Raw genomic sequence first — 21998 nt, forward strand, 5'->3', positions numbered from 1 at the left:
GAACTTATTTACAAAACAGAAACAGACCCACAGACAGAAAACAAATTTATGGTTACCAAAGGGCAAAGGGTGGTGGAGGAGGGATAAATTTGGAGTATTGGATTAACAGATACACACTACTATGTATAAAATAGATAAACAACAAGGAGCTATATAGCACAGGGAGCTACATTTGTTGTAATAAGCTATAATGGAAAGATCTGAAAAATTATATTTATCTCTCTCTCTCTCATCTCTCTCATATATATGTAAACCCAGAGAGACAGAGAGAGAGAGAGATGAGAGAGAGAGAGATCTGAATCACTTTGCTGGGCACCTGAGATTAAGGCAGTATTGTAAATCAACTATACTTCAGTGTTCTAAAAAAAAAAAGTAATGGGATTAAAGAGAAGGGAAGAATTAATTGGTGAGGAAGAACATGGAAAACTTCAGAAAAGAAATGACACACAAACTTTGAATGAAATATAAGACAGATTTGCCCAGGTGAAGTGAAGAGAGGCAGTCTGAGCAGAGGGAATAAGGAGAATGGAGGAAAGGTGTGGAAAATGCTTTTATTCTGGGAACAAGTATTCCAGGTTGAAGGAGCAAGGAGTTCATAAAGAAAAGTAAAATGTCCCACTATTACAAGTCAAAATGGTGCTTTGTTTTTGTTTTTGTTTTTTACTGGATTTTGGTTTAATGCCCTCTATTTATACCTCATATTTTCATCACTGACATGTGGTATCATTCACTCTGCTTCTTTTTACCCTCTGCTTCCTTTGCTCTCCCTACCAGTCTTTCCTCTTAATGTTGAACTCTTTCATCTTTACTCAATTGGAGTCATAGCACTGGGCAGTTTTCCCACAACCACCTTCAAATTAATCTTTATGCCATAATCTCCTCACTAGTTTGGCCAACCATACTTCAGCTGGAATTCAGAATTCCACAGATGAAGGGCTGAGAGAAAATCGCTTCATCAGGTTGACTCCTCTGATTCTATCATGGTTCACTTACTTTCAGCATCACTTCAGTCATCTAGTATTATACACTGCTACCTGACGGGTTCCAACATTGCCTTGGTCATTAGCAAGGTCAGTCACAAACAAGACTTCACCAAAGATAGCACTGAAATAGGAAGCCTGTACGTGTTCAATGGATACTCTAGATGGAGTACTTCAGAGCTAAGCGATGATGCAGGTGACATTAGTGCACATAGTTGGCAGGCAGACTCCTCTATTTTTAAAAAACAAAAAAAAAGAAAACGTTAAAAAAAATGATCTGCATCTTGAATCTGTTAAATCCACACCCCCTTTATATTATACTGTCAAGTCTTTTCTCCTATAACAAAAGAATGTATTTTATTTCTCTTAATCTAAACATTATACCCATAGACACAGTATTTATACAATACCTAAGTAATAAAAGTTTTCATAAATGTGTTCAAGTCATCACAGTTTGGGTAATTTTGAAGTCTCAACTTCCATCCTCTTTTTGTAAATCTCACTGAATCATTAGACCTCAAGTAAATACATTGTTTAAAATCCATGTTATTTGTGTAGCCCAGTTCTTAATTGGTTTTGATTGTTTTATTGATAACTAATTCCAGAGAGGCTAAATTTTTCTTAGACACAGTTTTGTGTCTGGAAATCAAACACTTCAGGATTTGTTTAACACACCTCAATTTTTAGGGGATTTGCGTCTTTAAATTTCAAAAAAAGAATGACAGTTTCATTGGTCCTCAGGTATTTTTGTTTTTATGTGGAATGATTTAAACTGTGGATAAATGTCAACAAAGTAATACAGATCTCCACATACCATTTAACAAATTCTACTTGAATTTAGGTACTAACTAAAAATGGTACATCTATATTGCATTGCTGGCATCTACCAACTTCAGAAGCACTGCTCATTTTATTCTTTGCATTACTCTTCTTTTAAATTGAAGTACAGTCAGTTACAATGTGTCAATTTCCAGTGTACAGCACAATGTCCCAGTCATGCATATACATATATATACATCCATTTTCATAAAAGGTTATTACAGGGTATTGAATATAGTTCCCTGTGCTATACAGAAGAAACTTGTTTTAAATCTATCTTTATATATAGTAGCTAACGTTTGCAAATCTCAAAACTCCCGAATTTATCCCTTCCCACCCCCTTTTCCCAGTAACCATAAGATTGTTTACTATGTCTGCATGTCTATTTCTGTTTTGTAGATGAGTTCATAGTGTCCCTTTTTCCTTTCTCTTTTTAGATTCTACATCTGAGAGATGCCATATGGTATTTTTCTTTCTCTTTGTAGCTTACTTCACTTAGAATGGCAATCTCTAATTTCATTCGTGTTGCTGCAAGTGGCATTATTTTATTCATTTTTATAGCTGAGTAGTAGTCCATTATTTCTTTATCCCGTCATCTGTTAATGGACATTTAGGTTACTCCCATGTCTTGGTTATTGTGTACAGTGCTGCTAAGAACATTGGGGTGTATGTATCTTTTCAAATTAGAGTTCTCTCTGGATATATGCCCAGGAGTAAGATTGCTAGATCATATGTTAAGTCTATTTTTAGTTTCTTGAGGCCTCTCCATACTGTTTTCCATAACGGCTGCACCAACTATATTCCCACCAGCAGTGTAGGAGGGTTCCCTTTTCTCCATACCCTCTCCAGCATTTATCGTTCGTGGACTTTTGAATGAGGCCATTCTGACTGGTGTGAAGTGATATCTCATTGTAGTTTTGATTTGCATTTCTCTGATAATTAGTGACATTGAGCATTTTTTCATGTGTCTATTGGCCATTTGTTTGTCTTCATTGGAGAATTGCTCGTTTAGACCTTCTGCTCATTTTGGATTGGGTTGTTTGTTTTTGTTGTTGTTGTTAAGTTGTATGAGCTGTTTATATATTCTGGAAATTAAACCTTTGTCAGTCACATCATTTGTAAGTATTTTCTCCCATTCCATCAGGTGTTGCTTTGTTTTGCTTATGGTTTCCTTTGCTATGCAAAAGCTTATAAGTTTAATTAGGTCTATTTGTTAATTTTTGCTTTTATTTCTATTGCCTGGATAGATTGCCCTAAGAGAACATTGCTAAGATTTATGCCAGTGAATGTTTTGCCTATGTTTTCTTCTAGGAGGTTTATCATATCTTGTCTTATATTTAAGTCTTTAAGCCATTTTGAGTTTATTTTTGTGTATAGTGTGACAGAATGTTCTAACTTCATTGATTTACATGCTGCTGTCCAGTTTTCCCAACACCTCTTGCTGAAGAGACTGTCTTTTCTCCATTATATATTCTTGCCTCCTTTGTCAAAGATTAATTGACCGTAGGTCTGTGGGTTTATTTCTGGGCTCTTTATTCTGTTCCATTGATCCATATGTCTGTTTTTAGGCTAATACCAGGCAGTTTTGATTACTGTAGCTCTGTAATACTGTCTGAAATCTGGAGGGGGTGGGTATTCCTCCAGCTTTGTTCTTTTTCTTCAATATTGCTTTGGCAATTCTGAGTCTTTTGTGATTCCATATAAATTTTAGGATTATTTGTTCTAGTTCTGTGAAAAATGTCCTGGGTAATTCAATAGGGATCACATTAAATACGTAGATTGCCTTGGGCATTATGGCCATTTTAACAATATTGATTCTTCCAATCCAATAGCATAAGATCTCTTTCCATTTTATTCTTTGCATTACTCTTGTTTCTAATAGTACTTTGTTGAAATTAACTTTACTGTATTTGGTTCAGGAAGCAGATTAAATTTATTACAGCATCAGAAATAAAATTGGCATCCATATGGAAAGGTGTACTGTTAAAGAGTATATTAAATTATTACCATTATGAAATATATTCACTCGGAAAAGCTTAGGTAGATACTCATCCCCAAATTACTACATTTTGACCAAAACAACGGCCTACTCATTAAATTTAGAAACGTGCCATTATTAAGGTTTCTCCTTTAACTTCTTAATCCATCTAGAATGTTTAAAAAACAAACAATATCACATACCCTAGATTACAAAATCCCTGATCATTTAAAAAGTAACGTATCCTGTTCCCTTCAGTGGAGATTGCAATGTAGTTTGCAGTTTTGGTCTTTCTAAGCTCCTCTTTGAGATTAGACAGTGTTTATTAAAATTATGTCATATCAGGTGGCTCTGTATTTATTATTGAGATAATATGCTTGAACTTGCTTAAAGGAAATGTTTATACATTTATAAAATTATCTGATATCAGTACACATTAATCCTAAGAGCAGAAGCTCTATAATACATTGCCCTCACAATGTAATTTAATTAATTATAATTAAATATTGTAATATTAAATAAAACCAATATATGCAGAAGTATAGAAGCATTAATAAAGTCTTAGTAAAGCTAATGCTCAGTGATAGTAATATTGCATTTTTATATCACTTTATAATGCTCAGGGTATTTTTGTAATCTCATTGATTCTCCTTATATGAAGTAGGGCAATTTTGTTATTCCAACTCTGTAGGAGAGAAGAGAAATAGTTTGTTTTATATCTGACTTTTGGATTTATTAATTAATAATTTAGATCTAGTGTTGAAACAACACTTTAAACCCCAGATTATAATCTTGTTATTGGTCCAGTTAGAACAGAAACTTTTTATCACCACATTGTATCATATAGTGAAAAAAGTAATCTATTAAACTTAATAAATTACCACTGCAAAAAGCATTATTTTAGTTAAATCATCTAAAAACAATGTACATTCAAGGAAATAGTTTATTGACTTGGGCACTTGATAACACAGGCTATTGATTAATATGGAAGATGAATGAACCAGAGAAAAGTTGATTAACTGTTCAATTATAAAACACTTGATGTCTATAATTTACCTCCTCTAAGGAAAAAAATTGAATAAAAGTATTAGTTTCTTCATACACCTTTATTAAACAGTTGAAATGAAGCCAAAAAAGGAGAACATTTTAATTTGTACAAGATGAGCTTTCTTCACATATTTGATTATGTGAAAGAAATAAAAAATATTTTTGGAATCATAAATGCATTTATAAAGTCTGTGTTTACAAATGAAAACACTTATCTTAGAAAAAATATAAAATTTTAATAACAATTTGAAGTGAATACTTTTGTGAGAAATAACATCTTTATGCAATAATTTAACACATCAAGGACAACATCCCAGAAACAAACTTCAAAACTTTTAGTATTTTCATAAAAATAGGTAGCTAGAAAAACTTTATAAATACTTTTCATTGAATTGCTACTTCATAAAATGTAGTATTTATCAATACCTTATGTCAATAAATACTAGAAGAAATTCTACACAGATTCTCATTCTTCAACAGTTGTAATTATAATCATCCCATGTGCATATATTCAACTGAAATATATGTAATTTTTGAAATAAATTATTATTTTACTTGGTGCATATATTTAGATGATTTAATTTTAAAACATCAAATTAAAGAAGTATAAGATAAATTTTCAAAAATTCTAAATTGTATGGATGATATTTTTTTGAAATTCTAAATTCTTCAGTCTACCACTTAGTTTTAAAGTTCCTCAGCCCCACCCATTAAGGGAGCAGTCCTTGGTCCATGGACTTTCTCAGTGGAAATGAACTTTAGGAGACACAACCTCCCTTGGAAATAAACATCATGATCTGGTAACTTCCAATTAAAAACGGCACCCCAGAAAGTCAGATTTGTTCTTAGTATTCATTAGATTATCTGAACCATTTTGAAGATTATTTTAAAATCCAAGAATCAGTATTAAACATAGATTAGAATTATCAGTCTCATGTGACTGTCTCTTTCATCTCCAGTTGCATTGTTGTGTTACTTCTGCTCTACCATATGGTATCTCACAGTTGTGTGTAATTTGATTAAAGTATCTTTTGAAAACTGGTGAATATAGTAATGTTTAAAAAATACTTTTATGTTATTATGAGCCTATGTTCTCAGGGAAAATAGCCTCCAGTGAAGAGCATTCTTATTGTCTTCTACTGCTTCTTTAAAAATTTTGTGGTGAAATCACAACTTAAAAACAAACAAACAAAAATTCTTGTGTTTCGAAGATCTTGCCATCTACTTCTCTTTTTTTTCTTAATCTTTTAAAAATTAAATACTAATTTCCATGGTTCTATTCTATAGTCTAGTTTCTGGCACATCTTTCCTTCCAGTTAGCAATTCATCTTGCAAAACTCAACATCCTCACCAAGGACCCTCCTATCACCTTGATTCCAAAGTTAACTGATCTATTTCTCCAATCTGCCTTCAGTCATGAACCCGAGACCAGGAAGGTTTTAATGGTATGTAAAAATAATAGTCCAAGGATAAGGACACGAGCTCTGGGTAGCTCTGGTTCCGGGAGTGGGCATCTAGGCCTCAGACCACTTATGTCGCATGCGTTGAGCGCATCTAAGTAACAGACACAGCATGTTGTATGTGGGTTTCAAAGAAGAGTGAAAATTAATGTTTGATTTTGAGAAACTCGCAGAACTAAACACCAAATGCCAAAAGACACGTCAGATACCATAAACGGGTATACTGACAGTAACAGTAGTAGTCATCATAAGGCTAGTAGTAGTGGTGCTAGCAATATGAAGTGTTTATAACTATACTGTTTGTAGGAGTGATGGTAGTATTAATATTAAGTGTTTATTCTGTTTACTAAGTGTTTTGTTTGTACTGCTTTATTTAATTAATACAACAGCTCCACAAACCCAATTTTTATCCCTATTTAATCAATAAGGAAACTCTGGCACAGAGTGGTTGAGTAACTACTTACCCATTCACACAACCAAAAGCTGTAGAAATATAGTTCTGACCCAAATACAAATCCTGATTACTTGTGTTTGTAGAAAGAGAAGTAGTTATTGTAAATATTATTTAAGAGACCATGCTGTATAGAAAGAAAGAAAAAGTGTGTCAAAAAGTCTTAGAGATGAAGGAGGGACTGGGATCTGGGCTGACACAGGAAGCAGGGAACACCTCTTTCACGAGGCAAGATAGACAGTCAAGGCACCTTAGAGGCCAGCAAACCTGGTTTTAATGCTGGGTCTACTCCTTTACTTGGTGACATCTTTGGGCATTTTTTTAAACTTCCCTAGGCTTTAGTCCTCCCATCTATGAAATAATAATACCTCATTTTTTTATCTGTATGAAAGAGACGATAGAGAACTCATTCATAGAATTGGGGTAATAATTAACATTGATATATAACACTTACTGCTAACACTGACATATACTCATTTGTCTCCATTTCTGTTCTGACAATGATTTAAAAAAAAAAGATGTTCTTCCGTATTACAAAAAATAAACAAAAAGTTCTCGATTATATCTAGTGCCACCCTCTCTAGTCGTTTATCCCTCCATTTCTTGTCTCAGTCTGTCGTACCTACAATTCCTCCCTCTTCCATTCTGAAGTAATAATTGTAACAATAACAATAATTTCAATAACATAAATTCCCTCATTTATGCTATTCATTTTAGCACTTTTCTACTTGCCCTTCCTTTTGAGAATAAGAATTCTCAAAAGAAATTCTAAGGAACTTCCAATTAAAGATAAATAACTTATGTGTTTGACTTTATCCTCTTGTAAAATCTCATTAAATCAAGATACCAACAGATTTATCTTAATTTCCATCTAGAGCAACTTTTACTTTCTAATTTTTAGGGCCACTGTATATCTGCCATCTACATCCCAAAGGATGTATTCAGAAGGTGAATTAGCCAATTGTTCTGTGCTAAATAATCACTTGTGTGTGTGTGTGTGTGTGTGTGTGTGTGTGTATTTTATATACAATTTCCAAAGTTAGCATTTTCAAGCTTGGAAAGAAGATAGCCATTATGTCTCTGTACATTATTTCATAAACTGTCTTCTGAGAAACAGTTCTTTTTATATAAGCTCAAACTATATTTTATTGTGTGCTTTTATATATAAAAGACTTGAGACATAGTCTGAGCAATCACATGTGCTGATAGAGAAATTTCAAAAATAAGATCAAAAATTGAAAAATATACAGTATAGAAGAAATTATATTTCTTGTAATAAGATATAATTTACCGAAAAAACCCAGACATTTACTCACAGTCTCTAAAGCACACATGAGAAAGAACACTACCATAATTCACACCTAGAAAGATAATAATTTATGCAAAATCATTCCCTTTAAAAAGCAGAGATAAAAAGAGACATGACACCTCAAAACCCTGTCAAGCTAAGGATAAACAGAAGAAATAAACCATACGGGTTGTGGGAGGCAAATCCACAAAGAAACTGTTAGGCAAAAATAAGATCAAACTATGACATGATCCAGATGTTCACGAATATGAAGGTCTCAGCAAAATCTGACAGACATCAAGTTCTGGCAGGAAGGGATAAGAGTTCCAAAGTGCGAACACCGATTGGCTTGATTATTTGGTAATTCTTTTTAAATGATTGCTTTTTGTTTGAAGTATTATCGTCTTTCAGCTCTATTTCGGAAATTGATAAAAAGCTGCATAAAGAGATGAAATGAGAATGAAGCCTTTGAAGTAGAATTATTCCTTTCATAAGAACTTCAAGAGACCGTTTGGGCTGGTCTCTAGAAAAGACTACTGTGTATATTAGACAAACTGAAAAGGGGGAAAAGAATAAGGACTGAACAAAAATAGTTTACATTGTCCGTAACTGAAAAGAGCATTAAGTTCAAAACTCAATGGGCAGTATATATGTATGCATGGTCGCACTGAAGATGATTTTCAGAGAAAACTGAGCTAGACTGTCTTTCATGCCTTAAGTCTAGGTCTACTCTCTGGATACCTTTCTAGGCTCTCTGTTTCTCAGTGCTTCTGATCAGTCCTGCTGTGTTTAAGTGCCTTGCACTGAGTACAACACAGCTCACCTTGTACACTCAACTTTCATTTATTGACCACATGATGATATAACATATTTATGGGATGGAAAGAGACTGCTCAAAAATAAGAAATTTAAAGAGCAGAAGGAGCAGGAAAAAATCTCAAGCACTATGAGAGTGTGAAGAAAGAGAGACTAAGAGCTGGGAAGACAAGGGAAGAGAGTGCACTGATCTTCAAACGAAGTAACAGCATAAAGGAACACAGCTATCATCTTTTATTAATAGTGCAAATGCTTATGATCCTGTCTACTCCCCCTTTTTATCCTTCTGGAGATCCAAGTCTTATGTGCTGTTAATCTCTCATTAAGTTGTCTACTTTGGTCAACTCTTCACTAAGTCCAGCCACTTGAAACACATGGTCAAAGTGTGGACTACCGACATCCATCACCTGGGAGCTATGAGAAATACAAATACCTAAGACCCTCCCCAAATCTACTGAATCAGAACTGGCTTTTTGGCTCAATGGCCCCTATTTAGCCTGAGATTATGTTTGAGCAGCAGAACTCGAAGTGGCTCCTTCCTGTAGATTTGGATCTCATTGTCTTTGAGACACACACATTTAGCTCACCCTTCATGTTATTTCGTGGCTGGTTTCTCAAGACTTCACGGGCCCGGTGACTCCACACAGTTTTTCTCCTGTCTTTGTTCTATGAAGGCGAATCTGTTTCCAGGGTCCTTGGGCTCTAGGGGCCTGAGATCAGACACTAAGACGTCTGGGCCCTGGGATAGCAGATGAAAATCACTTAGCCCATTAATGAAGAGAAAAGATTGTGATAGAAATTGACAGAAAGTTGTGTTTTAAGTCATATTTACCCATCAGTGATATTAGCTAGATTGGAGGTGAGAAAATTTTACTTACAAGATGTTTCTACCATTCAGATTTTTAAAAGTGTTGTTTCCTGTATTCGTTTAGTTTAGGGGTTTTTATGGATAAAAACAGAACATGGAAAACTTCAACTGTATAAATAGATTTATGTGGTTTTTGAGTAACATTTTTAGGAGGGAGTGTAACACGAGAGAGTGTACTTTATAGATAATATCGTCATCTCATTTCCTTTAGGTTTCCTAGGATGATGAAGGTACAAATTTTCCTGTAATATTTCAGTATTAGGCTTCCTGAAATTTGGCAGCAGTATGAGTGACTGCTTGAATTTCTCAACCATTTTTTTCTCAGTAATTTTATAGTATTTAAATTCTATGAAGAGAATATAGTAATTTAAATACTTCCTTATAAATAGAACTACTCAGATTACCAACAGAAAGCCTTTTTAAAAATTAAGTATGCAATTTAGCAAAACAGCAATCAAAGGCTATTTCCTTAGAATATTTTGGTGCCATTAAATCCCAATAATGTGTAGAGCTAATACTTAAAAGCACAACCAGCTCTCACAGTGGACTCATGTGTACATGCCATATATTTCTAAGATTTATTTTTTACTTCCTCCTGGGTGGTCTACCACGACCATTTATGCTACAACCAACTGATCTCAAACTTCAGGGTTATTGAAAAGCATCATAAATAAAATCCATGTGTGCACTGCTTAAGTACCAGATGATATTTACAAAGATTTCAGCAACTTTGCCAGCTCGCTGCCAGCAAAAATTACCAATGTCTGCCACTAGTTGTACAATCACAAATGTTTTCATAAGGTTGAATTCACCTGAATAATTTTTCCTGGCAAATTCAAGTAGGACTGTGAGGGGATGATATTATTTATGTTGCACTCACTGTTGCATGTCAGAGCAGCAGATACTATCTGTTTAAAGCAGCCCGTGAACTTCTTCTTGGACTACCTGTTGTTGCCGATGTGTACGTTCTTATCAACCAGAATTATCTGTCCTTAGGAAAATATCTCTGTGCTGTTATTTCTATGAAAATAGTTTATTGATTAGCAGAAGCAGCACGTGAGCCTATTAAAAATCACTTCCAAAAAAACATTTAGAACTAATGTACTGGATGTTTTATGTCACTGAGATTTCAGGAAGCAGGGACTTTAAATTAAGGCTCAAGGGAGTTTCTAGTCATGCAGTTTGAAAAGTGCAGTTTTCTCTTAAGTTCTTTGTAAATCATCTTAAAATACTGCTGACTTGCTAATGTGTAACACAGACTTCTAGCTTTTTGTCGGGAAAAAAGGATAAACTGGGAGCAATGGGAATGGGAGTCTGGGGGAAATTCAAGGTGCAGGAACATGTCCAAAGCAGATATACATGAACCGAGCAGTTGCAGGGACAAAGTGAAGTCCCTACCAAAGAAGTGCTAGTTTACCTTCCCTGAGTCATGAAACATAAGCATTTCACTTGGTGCCAGTGAGTATCAGCTTCTTGATATGACTTAACAACAGGTTATATTTTTATATTTTAATATAAAAGGGTAACCCTTGGATAAAATCTTATATAGCAGCAACAGCTATGTCATTAGCCAAAACCCAATGCTAAAGAATTAAAAATCCCAAATCTCCATTGACAGTAAGTAACTCAGTCCAGTCTCAGGTTGCTTTGGCAAATGTGTTGTCCTAAGTTACGTTTGTGACAGTTTCCTTGAGCCGTTAGGAGCTGGAGCTGTTTCCTTAGCCAGGTATAGTAGAGAACCCATGTTTCTTCACTGGTCAGTTCCTGTGCTGAACACCACAGAGCAGTGGCCATACCTTATGACTTACAACTGCTGTAAAGTGATCAAGGCTTTGCCAAAGTCAAGGTCAGCATGGCAGAAGGACTGCACTTTCCAGGAGACTCTTTATCCTTTCCACTTTGGGGCTGAAGAGAGGACCACACAGGAGAAAGGTAGAGGACTCTGACTGCTTCCTGAGGGGAAGGATGTCTCCCCACGCCAAAGCAAAAGAGCTACACGTGGTTGAGAAGTCAGATGAGACACCAGAAAGTGGAAATAGGGAGGAAAGTGGGAAAGAAAGTGGAAAGGTAACTAACTTAACCTTCCTTACTTCAGGAAATCTGAATTTTCAAAAGGAAATTTATAGTGAACCTGTAAGGAAGATAATTTTAGAATTTGGGTTAATCTGCAAAAGGACATGATTAAGAGACTGATTCAGGGAGTTGCTTATGTAGCTGGAAATACAGTCTCAAATTTTGGGTTGTTCTACCTGGGTCCTAAAGAGCTGGATGTGTGTCCTTGTGTCTATGTGTCAATTCAAACATATCTAAGCTACCTAATAACCCTTTCTCTATTTACTCAGATGGTAAAGCAGACGACTTGTAGAACCCTCATTTTCAAAGCACAGATTGCTTGTTGGGACTTCACAGTGTTTAGGTCTCAAGCACCTATCCACTTCTCCCATCTTCACATTTCGTACACCATTGGCTAATAGAAAAGTTATAGCTCCTCTTTCGCTAGGAGTGTACACTTCAGTAGCGAGGAACCTAAGAGCCCCACCTTTATTCACAGGCAACTCATTTGGAAACATAAAATGAGATATGACACTTCCCAGTTGTAGGTTCCTCCTATAAAGCCTGGCCCTTCCAGTTCTGTCTAGTGCCCCGGCTGCAACCCACCTTCGGTTCCTGCTGCTTTTCTACATCCAGTGCAGCCCAAGCCTCTGCTGCCACTCATCTGCACTCATCCCAAGCTGACTGTGACACTCTCACCTTCTGAACTCCTCTGAGCTCCTCTCTGCAGACACTCACATATCCAGCACCAGACACTTGCTCTAGGAAACCACAGCGGTCCCTGGTGCCACTCTTTTAGCCCATCTTGCTACTCCTGACAGACTAATTCCTGCTTTGTTCCGTATAATTGAGCAACAGAAGAAATAAGTCTACACAGATTTTTTTCCTCACTAATCTCTTTTAAGAGTTTTAATTTAAGCCCAAACAGACTTCAGGCAAGATGAAATTTGCATCAAAGACGTTCTCCTGTCTCATATGAGAGTACTCAAAAGCAATTATTCTCCTTCACTTTTAGGAGTGTAGTTTTTAAAAGAGAAGGTGAAAGTCAGCTTCTGAGTCTTTCTTCAGACTCCTTCCACTGATCACAGAGAAAAGAAGGTAAACCAAGTAAGTTCCTTAAGATATGCTATAAATATCATAGGACTGTTCCAAAAATTTTTGAAAATATGACTAATGACCTCTCAGATTGTGAATATTAACATAACAAGATAGTTGCTGTAAGCGAGGGAATTTCAAAAAATCTCAGTGACAATATCAGATATTAAGACGGAAGTGTTTGAGGGGGCAGGAAGGTTCCACCCCAAATCTCATCCAGATTCCTGCCTCTTCTGCCTCCTGCAAAAGTTCACTTTACTTCCACTTTCCATGAGAGATTCCCTTCATTTCTGTTCATAATTGTGGATACCAAGGCTCTTGTATTGTGAATATAATCTGAGCTCACTTTTTAAACAAATCATTCTATCTTCTAATATATTCGTACCATGATCATACTTTAGTTACATAACTTTGAGTTGTATTAATCAGAAACAAATGCATATGACAGATACCTGTCACATGCTTAGAATATGTTAAAATACATAATAAAATATACATTAAGAAAGAATTGACCCTGGGTTCAGAAAGACCAGAAGTGATTGGTATATCTTACTTATTCACTTTAGAATTATTTATCAAGCTATTAATATGTGAGGGACACAAGAGATATAAATCTGACTTCTGGGAGGTTATAATCTATAAATTGAGATAAGAATTGACACTGAAATATACATAATAGAAAATGAAAAACATATTAAGAAAAAAGGGGTCTACATACTACTACTACTCAGAGGTCACATTGTTTAAAAAAGAATCTCAGAAGTAATTCTGGAACAGCTTCCCTCTCTCAGAGAGATCCACCATTCTTAACCTCATTATACAGAGAAATGGACAAATAGTGGAAGGCTCTGATGCTGGAGTTCATGTCTCATTATAGAGCGCTTTTCATGCTACTTTATCACTGCATCAATGATATATGAAGTTAACATAAATATTTCTCCATTGTATTTGAAATATTTATACAAATTCACTCATATAAAATGCTTTTGTGTAAATATTTTTGAAATCTAAGGAATAAATAGTTCAGGGTGGTAACTCTGCTTTTTCAACTTGCCTACTAGTAGCCTCTATTACTTCATACCTATGAATTCTTCCTTATTAATTGTTTTGTTTTTATGTAGAAAAATCGTAGAAGTTTAGATTACTCATTTCCTTCACATAATCTGATGTTATGTACAATTTATATTTAGCTAAGTTTGTCCACTTTTCACAATATACCTAGGAACAGTTCGACCTTGAGAATGGGTTCATGCTGGGGGAAATGTGAACAGGCTGTCAACTTTTTGAGTAAAGCCCTCTCAGGATACAAGCAGCTAGAGGTTTTGCAAAGGCTGTTTTCACGTCATAAAATGTCTCGGTCTGAATCTCTTGGCAACTTTTGTTTTTGACATTTTATTTTTCAATTCAAAGACATCTCAACGTGTCTTTATCTTGAAGAATGTAACATTACATGAGTCCAGATGAGTGTAGAAACTTAACAAAATCCCCATGATTTTAGCCAGCCAGCACCTGCCATCTTCCCTGGAGACCCACTCCTGTGTGGTTTCCATATCACAGTGACTCACAATTGTTGTGGAGTTGCAAAACCCTCTCATTGTGTGATTTTTGCCTTCCACCTCTACCATTTGGAAAAATTTGAAGGAATCTCAAGTTAATCTAATCTTTCTGAAACACCCAAATGATGTAAGTAGATAATGAGCATGGAAAGGAGACTGTAAAGTAATTATTAACTCTTCTCTTTTAAATTGGGCTGGCATTCTTGGGCAGAGAATTGCTTCTGCAGATGATGTCTCCTTCTCTACCCCTGCCTCATATATTATCACTCCAAGAGAACATATTTCATTCAGTTACTTACTCAGCAACTAACTGATGAGCGTTACTGTATTCCAAGCATGGCCCTAGGTGCTGAATATTCAGTGGTTAAAAAAGACAAAATTCCTACACTAAAGACTCTTATAGTTCAGTTTGTGAAGCACACAATAAGGCATTAAACAGATCTATAGTATCTAGTAGCGCACAATTTTCTTTAGCACCAAGCAAAGTATTTTGTAAATAATAAGTGTTAAATAACTATTTGCTGACAACACATGCAGCCCGGCTTTGTTATTTACAAGCAAGCTACTTATCTTTGTTAAGTGAGAATAACAATAGGTGTCTACTGGGTTTCCATAAAGATTAGAAATTATTATGTATTTAATATGTGAGCCACGATGCCTTGCATATGGTAAATGGTGAAAAGCATCAGTTCACAAAATTAGGCACAATACATTGTAGGTGTGCTGGAGATGGAAGGCAAGGCCTTGGTGGTGTTCTGGTGGATGGTTAGATCCAGCTAAGTGGCTGGACCTGAATACATCATAAAGGATAGAAGTATGCTATTCTTTCTTCCCCTTCACGGATAGTACCTGACGATTTACTATTGAAAACAAAAGGCATAAGGAGATAAAAGAGATTTCAGCTAATAATCTGCATCAGCCTGACAAGTGATAATGATAGCTTTGTAAGATGGGAAATAGGTCAGTATTTATGTGAAGGCCATAATGGTTAACCAGGAAGTCCCACAGCTGTGGCTGGAAATTAGTCTCTTCCATGTGGCTTTAATATACAAGCCGAAGCAGTAAAAGTGCTCAGAGTGGCAGATGTACCAGCTGAGAGAATAAAATGCATTACAAGCACTGAAACTGATCATTACGTCATTTCATAGTCCGCTATTTGCACTGTGTCCCTTCCCTTTTACCATCATTAATAATTGAATTTTGATTATAATATACACCACAGTTCGTTAATTCAACAAATATCGAGTACTTCTAATGTACCAGAAAATGTGTGAATACTTTAAACTGAACTGCCTCGCAGAAATCCTTTAATATGAAACAAACTTCTCCCTGTGTTATCATAATATAAATTCTCAGCTAACTGACCCTTAAAATCCTTCCATTTAAATTGGTTCCTGTTGTCCAACCATATAAAGGCCTTCACTTGTAAATGTTGTGCCCTGAACGCAGGATCAACTGGGAACCACTTAATGGAAAACTGGCCTCACTCAGTTTGGATCTCAACATCTGTCCTTCTTCAAATTAAAAAACTCTGGGGGGGTGGAAATGGCGCATTGTAAATCTATAATAGTTTCAATCAGGGTCAGTTGGTAGAACTTAACTAATACTATTTGAGGTTGTAATTACATGAATAGAGTCAAAGTGTTTGACATGTGTAGATTCCATACAGAAACTTAGTTCATGCAGTAAATTCACCTATTTTTATTAAAAGGTAAGTAGATGCCATAAATCACCAAATTATAATCGTCCACTGATGGAGAACTAAAATAAACAAGTGAATAAGTATACTTGCAAATACTGAATAATTAAACATTTACCGCAGAATTCTTTCTTTAGACTCCAAGGCCTTAGTAGTTAGCAACCATGCCATGAGAAAGTATGCTTTTCTTCCTGAACTTTCTCATGAGCTATAGAGACTGAAACCTGGCTGTACAGGGAAAAGGAGGTAACATAAAATCCAGTGAATCAGTGGGATAGATTAACATGGACAATCTACTTATTCAGGAACATTTTCTTAACAACAGCTCTTTTCTGCCACTGTCTCGTAACTCTGAAATCCCACTGGAGTTGAATATTGTATTCTCTTATTTGGATTGATTCCCCCAAATTCTTTGTTAATTGAGAAAGCTGATATTGCATGAATTCTCCCAATGATTGTGGTTTCCAATGAGAAGTACATTTATGAAAGAACTTTAATTCCTCTACTTTTGAAATGAGAAGACTATTAATCTTAATTACATATTATTATAGCACCTAATATTTTAAAACTGAGGAATAAGTTTAAAAAGAGAGTAAAATTAAGCTTGGAAGAAACTTTCCCATTAAGATACAAAAAATTATGTTTTAAATATAGTGAATTTTTCTCCAAAGTAAAGTTTTCTTATTAAAGATACTGGGTTTCATATTCATTGCTAACTAAATCAACTCTGAAAGTTCGTCGGTTATAGATCTGCAGTTAGCTACGTAATGAAAATAGGGACTGTCTGAAATACTTGGGCAAAAGCTGAACCTGGAATTAAACTATGTGGGTAAATATTTCAGTTCACAATACCTCAACCACCTCTCAGTTTTCTCCGTACTTTCTGATGAATTCAACAGTTTATATTACCTTGGTCACAGTTATAACCGACTGAAAGCAAAAATGAAACAACAGGAAAGTGGAGGAATATTGAAATATTTGTGCAAAAATATTCAGAAAATAATCTCAGAAGTATTGAAGATTATCAAATACAATTTTTAGAAAGATGTAAAGTGTCATAAAAACACGTCAATCTACAATCATGTTATGCAGAAAAATTTCCATGTTTCTAAAAGTTACTAACTAATGAATACCCCAAATTATCTAAAAGATAAGAAGGGGAACTTCAACTTAATGCTTTTAAATAATTAAATTATGAAAATCTTTTAAAGTTTACTTTTCTTCTCATAAAAGATAGAGCCATGAGAAATTTATGCCACATTTGAGAAAACACAAACAAGATTCTTCAACGAGATCTGGCTGAGGAAAACCCATTTTACCTCTGTCTAATTAGGATTCTTTACTCAAGCTATTTTGGGAAGTGTTTATGAAGAATGCCAGTAACAGGATGATTTCTAAATCAAACACAGTGAACCCAGGCAGAAAACAATATAAAGTTGTTGAGGAAAGACACCTGCCACATAGATTTGTCTCCAGCAAAACAAAGGCAGCAGTCTGTTAGTCTGACACTGAGCTAAGATAGAGTGACATTTTAAGCAAGACTTCACACAGCTCACAAGACAAAGAGATGAAGTCAATATCAGACTGCATAAAGAATGAAAAATCAACAGAAAGGCCTTGTGTGCTCAGATAATCACAACCATAGGAAGCCAAGTGACTCAACGTGAAGCTTTGATCAAAGCACCACCACCACCCTCCCAGTGAGAGAATCCCTGAACTCAGATGAAGCACACAGAGGAAACTGACAATGAACACAAGCCAAAAAAGCAATGGCATGCATTGAATCTTGACTCTTCAAAGGCACAGATCACATTATTTATTTTTTAATCTTCAGAAAAACTTCCTGAATGAGCTTCTGTTCTAGCACTCACTATATTTTATATGTATATAAAATACATATATAATATCTATATAATATCGAGAGGGAGAGAGATACTTTATATTTTTATCTGATTGACATCTTAGCCAGATGTTGAGCTATTTGAGAGGAAAAAAATCACATCCTATTTATCTTTATACCCACAGCTTCTAGCTTAGTTCCAAACACAAAATAGTAAGTACTCAATAGATGTTTATTTGATTGATACATAGTTCATGTACTACTAGAAACATGTTAAATTTTCTTAACAAGTATATAAAAATCAGGAGGGCCATCTCTGAGTATGAATGAGAAATGTGTGTATGTGCTTATATATATATATGGTATAGTATCAAGTGTATGTAACTTGATATTCCACAGCATTGGACAAAAAGGCATACTGAGCACACACTGTAGTCTTCTTCCCTCACATTACACCCTAGGGCTGCAAGTATATAAGTATGTGTGTGTGTGTATATGTGTGTGCATATATATATGTAAATTGCAAAAATGTAGAACAATGCTCAGAAATGGAAAGTTTCAGAAGATCAAAACTGAGTTATTTCTGAGAGACTGAAAGGAGACAGTTTTGATCAAATAGAGGAACGTGAGCCCAATAAACTCCTGGAAGACTATGATTTTTCAAACTTGACCAGAGCAAAGCCACAGAAATTCCAGGGTGGATGCCTGAAGCGGGAGGGAGCTGAAACAACTGCAGCATGATAAATCAGGGGGGGTCGCACCGAGGAAAGAGCCTATCTGCCAGTCCGAGCACACTTCCTGCCCTCTGCCATCCCACAGGACCCACCCCTCTCCACCCAGACAAGGGGTAGTGTTAGTATTTGTCTAAAGATAGGCTTGCAGGATTGGACACTAAAGATTGTGCTCTAAGCAGCTGGCAGTGCTAGAGAAAAATGGCGGGGGAGGTCCAAGATACAAGAGCAGAAACACCTCTCTCTAAGACTAATCGTGCCTTTGTACCAGAATCACTGGAATCCGTGAGTTGTAAAAGAGCCAGCTGCCGTTTGAGTGCCGTGCCCTCAGATAGACTTCATCAACTGAAAGAGCCGAACACCCGAAAGAGAAGCTGAACCACAGATAAGAGCACTTCCAGAGATCACAAGACACCGGAGGGGACCCAGCCCCCTGGAAGAGAAACAACAAGCAGGAGAACTTAAACCAGAGAAAACAGGGCCGGCAAAGCAGTGATCATCAACCACTGCTGCACTGGCGTCTTTTTACAAAGGGCTGAGGCTTCCATGTCTGAGGCTCAGATATTACGACGTACTTGGTCCAGGGTGCTACCTGGGGATTAGGGTTTTAAAAGCTCTGTGAGTGATGCTAACGTGCAGCCAAGGATGCAGTCTTTTGCGATAGGGTATCAATAGCGGGAATTTAAAGCACGTGTACACCCTCACAGAGTTAAAGAGAGATGGCGTCTGTGATGCCTACTGTGATATTCAAAGATCCTTTCAGGATTTATGATGTTATCTTTTTCCTCTGCTAGTTTTCCTCTGTTACCACTGACTATGACTGGGGGAGAGAGGTTTGAATAAAGGAGGCTATGTTAAGTTAGGGTATCTCCAAGGGATTTCCTGGAGATTAACCAGACAAAGGCCACATAAAGTAGAATTACCATCTTGTATTCACCAAGGTCCAATGTCTGGTACTTACATGCTCAGAAACCTGATCTGCCAGATTCCAAGACCCAGTGTACTCAGGGATGCTGACTCTAAACTACAAAATACAATTCAGAAAGCAAATGGACAATTTAGTAATTTACAACAAGAAATAACACTGTGAATGATATAGAAAAGCATGCAGAGGAAGATTTTTACTTAGCATGAAATTAGAACAAAAGGAATTAGTCGTGTACCTCAAATGGTGAAGGGCCTCAGCTGTGATTACTGGAAGCACTTCCTCATGCATTTATTAAAAATAAAATGGATTTACTGAATTCCTATTTTGTCAGCATAACATAATAAACATATTATGTGTCAGTGTAACACAGAAGCATGTAGACCATGTTTCTTGTCTCAAGGAGCTGACATTCTAGTGGTAGGTGGAATGAATAAAGAAATTAATATGCAAATCAATAAAAATATCAAAGTGAGTACAGTGGATTTAACAGCCTGCCCCACCCCCAAATCCATGTCTATCCAGAAACTCAGAATGTGACCTCATTTGGAAATAAGGGTTTTTGCACACATCCTACTGGTTGGGTTGGGCCCTAAATAAAGTGACCGGTGTCCTTACAAGAAGAGGAGATGGTAAAAAGAGACACACAGAGAGGAAGGCCATGGGTAGGTGGAGGGAGGCTGAGATTAGAATTATACTTCCACCAGAAGCTAGAAGAGGAAGGGAGGACTCTCCCCTACAGCCTTCATGGGGAACATAGCTCCTCCAGCACCCTGGTTTCAGACTTCCAGTCTCCAGAACATAACACCTAGTTTGTGGGCACTTGTTACAGTCGCCCTAGGAAACTAGCACAGCAGTGATCCACGGTAGATGGAAAATTAAAAAGAGAATGGTGTCATAGAAAGGCAATGAATGACATTGATTCTGGGATTTAAATGAAAAAAAAAAAAAAACCACCAGCCCCCCACACCAAACACACAAAAGACAGTGATGATACTTAAGACAGAAGAAAGGGCTACAGCAAAGATTTTAAGGCTGTAAAAAGCAGGCTACATTCCAGAAACCAAAATCAGGACAGAGCAGCTCGAGTTTACTGGGCTGATGGCAGAAGATTGGGAGACCAGGTTAGAGAGGAATTCAAAAGGCATGTAACATAAGGATTTGTCTGGCTTTTAACTTTAGGTACAGTTTGAAAATGTTGAGAAAAAATCTTAAAATATTCAGGGAATAGACTCAATCTGACTGGGGTCTTTAAAAGATCCCTCCGATTGCTTTGGAGAGAATGTATGTTGTTTGGTTAACCCTTCAACAACTAGCGTGTGGTCACAGCAAGAGATAGCTTGAGGGAGGAACGTGTCATTTCTAGATCCGGCTCTTTGTCTAGTCACTGGTAGCATGCTTTAGCATCAGTGAAATGCCTTTAGAAAAGCTGAAGAACATTAAAGGAGAAAGATAACACACTACATAATCGTCATGAGGAGTGGGTCTCTTCTGCGTTGCTCTTCACCCGCTCTCACCAGCAGTTACTGATTATCTAAGCTGAGAGTGAAGCTCTAAGACCCCTAGCTTATCAGATGACAGTCCTGTAACGTTCTCAAGGTAAGGAGAGTTTAGAGATGTCCTGTTTGTTGATTATATATACTGTGTCTCACAGAAAGACATCGCTAAACAGCATTAGTGTTTCTAATTAACTGCACCTGAGAATTTGAAATGTGCTAAGAAATGACAAAAAAATGCTAACGTGCAAAGATGGCTATTGGATGTCCAGTCCAAAGGGCAAGTTATGTTGTAATTGATAAATGAATAACTTACCTGTATATATTACCTATAAACTTAAATGCTAGTGAATCTAATATTTATACTAATTCTGAAAATTCCCAATGTATAGCTTCAGTATTTATACAATCACTAACAGGAAAATGGATAGCAGGTTAAGTACTTTCCCCTACTAATAAGAAGCAGTAATAGAGATACAGATGGATAATATATTGTGCCCCAGTGAATTTCCCAGCCCATAAAGTTGGGAGTAACAGCTAGTGAAGGCATGGTTCTTTGGTCACCTACTTCAGAAAAAAAAAAAAAGTCTGGGGAACTTGTGCTCACCTGGGGAACTTGCTCTCATCAGCTAATTTTGAGAACAGGAAAAAGGAAATTGCATCCCTGGCAGCTCGACATGAGACAATGGGGCAGTCTCCTTATTGCTTAAACACACAGCATTGTGCGGAGCCGTTCTGTACCTTCCTTCTCACAAAGAGCAAGATCAGCCTCAAAGACCAGTGGAGATATTGCAAAAGGAGGATTTATTGAGCTTCGTTACATCTTGAAAGGATTAGTTGCACCTGCACATAAAGAATCTCAGTCGGTTCAGATAAACGGGCTGAAGGCGCCTTCTT

Source organism: Vicugna pacos, chromosome 7, assembly GCF_048564905.1.
Source record: "Vicugna pacos chromosome 7, VicPac4, whole genome shotgun sequence".
NCBI lineage: Eukaryota > Metazoa > Chordata > Mammalia > Artiodactyla > Camelidae > Vicugna > Vicugna pacos.